The sequence below is a fragment of the Panthera onca genome, assembly GCF_046562875.1.
Source record: "Panthera onca isolate mPanOnc1 chromosome E1 unlocalized genomic scaffold, mPanOnc1 haplotype 2 h2.Chr16_ul_6, whole genome shotgun sequence".
Lineage (NCBI taxonomy): Eukaryota > Metazoa > Chordata > Mammalia > Carnivora > Felidae > Panthera > Panthera onca.
In genome coordinates, this window is record NW_027675820.1 from 411,045 (window position 1) to 413,628 (window position 2,584).

General features: G+C 36.6%; 1 protein-coding gene across 1 annotated transcript in view; it reads right to left on the bottom strand.

Moving 5' to 3' along the window:
• Positions 1-1,494, bottom strand: part of LOC144615192 (EF-hand calcium-binding domain-containing protein 13-like) — a 28,550-nt gene extending 27,056 nt beyond the window's left edge. The window contains exon 1 of the mRNA XM_081794833.1: positions 1,422-1,494. The gene's annotated coding sequence lies outside the window, so the exon portion shown is untranslated. The remainder of the gene's footprint in view (positions 1-1,421) is intronic.
• Positions 1,495-2,584: the final 1,090 nt, after the last annotated feature.

Below are 2,584 nucleotides of genomic sequence, written 5' to 3' on the forward strand. Positions count from 1 at the left end.
GCTTCAGATTCTGTGTCTCCCTCTCTCTCTGTCCCTTCCTCGCTCTCTCTCTCTCAAAAATAAACATTAAAAATTAAAAAAAAAAAACAAACAACAGTATGCCAAATGAAAGAAGCCAGACACAAAAAGCCACAAATTATATAATTCTAGTTATATGATGTTCAAAAATCAACACAGATAGAAAGCAGACTAGTGGTTGTCAGTGGCTGGGGAGAGTGGGGAAATAAGCACTACAGGGTACAGGGGTTTTTTTGACGTGATGAAAATGTCCCAGAAGTAGAGTGTGATGGTTGCACAACTTTGTGAATATACCAAAAACCACTGAATTGAACACCTTAAAAGGATGAGATTTGGGGCTCCTGGGTGGCTCAGTCGGTTAAGCAGCCGACTTCGGCTCAGGTCATGATCTCGCGGTCCGTGAGTTCGAGCCCTGCATCAGGCTCTGTGCTGACCGCTCAGAGCCTGGAGCCTGTTTCAGATTCTGTGTCTCCCTCTCTCTCTGACCCTCCCCCGTTCATGCTGTCTCTCCCTGTCTCAAAAATAAACATTAAAAAATTTTTTTTTTTAAAAAAAGGATGAGATTTTATGGTACGTGATTTATATCTCAGTAAAAATGTACATTTGATAAATAATGCCATTGATTATAAAGGTGTTCTAATTTTAGAGATATTCAAACGTGAAGAAAAAAAGACATTTGTTTCCCCAACGCATTTAGAAATACATTGTTGGCAGGGGTGTCTGCATTTGCGGAGAGTTCTTTGGTAGGTGTTCTCTGTAGACATGGGCGTTTAGGGAAAGATGCTGGTGTTGAAATGGTTTCCCTAATTTCAAGGAGCACGAGAGGAACTTTGGGGACAAAGACCAAGCAATTGTCTTTATGCAGCAGGGGCAAAATGATGTGGTTAGGCCACAGAAATGACATGGTAGTAAGAATGATACAGGGATTAATGGCCCAAGCATTTAAAGAAACTAGATAGATGAAGCTAAGATTTCTATAAATGAAATCAATGGCCAGTCCATTTGGGTAAACCTGAAAACTCCAAAGGCCTGTCTTGAGACAGCACAGAGGGTAGTGGTCCTTCACCCAATTTCCACACCTGATTTAATTCATAGATCCAGAACCCCTTGAGTGAAGAAAAATTTATCTCCTCTTGAGGAAGGACTTTATATTAACAGCAAAGGTATTTACTGTGTATCTTCTTCGACCCTGTTTTATTTCTTTTCCCTCCTTTATAACTTTGTCCCATTTTCACTTGTTTTTTTTTTTTTTTTTTTTATATCGCATAAGCTGCTTGAAATCCTTTTTGACACTATAGAGACTACAAATTAAACACTTGAAATCCATTTAGTGATTTTTTTTAAATGTGATTTCATTATCTTTATTTTACAGTCACTTCTTTAAACTGGAAGTATTCACTTACCTACGGACTCTTTGAAAGGTGGACTTCCTTTAATTCTTTCAAAGAAATCTTTTAAATTCACCTCATTATTATCCGGAAATATCAAAATCAAGCATATTGTCATTAAAACCCTGATACTCAGTCAGTACACAAAATAAAGGCTCTGATTAACAATACCTAAAATCTCATTCTACCTTATTTTCTCTCTCAAATGGCTGAAACTATTTCAATGTAATTTTTCATACTTTCAGGAACCACACCTATTGATCAGTTAATGATATTAATAGTTCACTTTTTTTGACTTCTTACTCAAAAGTAAGAACTTAAAATAACTTTTGAGTTCCTTATGTATACTAAGTATCCTTTTATGATGCTTCACATTTATTAACTAAAATATGCACAAGAATTCATTCTATAACATGCTTGATGTGCCTATCCTTAAAAGATGAAAGCAAAGAGAAATTAAATAACTTGTCTAGGTCACAAGAGCCAGAAAGTGCTCGAGGCTGTATTTGAACTAAGGCAGTCTAAGGCCAGAGGTGACAATGTTAACTATTGGGACACACACACACACACACACACACACACAGGAAATAAAATGCAGTAATGTAACCACAGCAGAAAATATAGGGCTATACCTACAATGAAAAGACTTTAACTTATAACAAAATGGCAAGCTGGGTAGCACAGGAATGATTACAAATTCCTAAAGATGCTGTATGAAATACTTTATTCTATAAATGCATTATCAAGTTGTATGAAAAGGAAATAATAAAACGTTAAGTGGGCACAGAGATCCAGAGGGGAAAACCAAGTGAATACTAAGCCTACAGCTATTTGGGGATACATATTAGATCCAAAAGCAGCAAGGTGCTTGATTTAAATGTTCATGCATATTCATAAAAGAAATCTTGGGTCCTGCTACACGGAGAGTTTGAATTTAGATACCAAATGAAACTGGGATGCTTAAAGAATTTCAATCCAGTGAAAGGGAGATTAAAATATTATATTCACTGGCCCATGTAAACACCAGGGTGACCTAAATCTTCCCAATTTTGAGAGGCAGTGGGTAAAAAAGATCACCTGTGAAAAATCTCCTGCAACTCATGTGGGCTTAGGGTCTAAATTTATACCACTCTCATGATATGAAAAACTCCAGGTCAAAACATAAAAATTGATTGAGG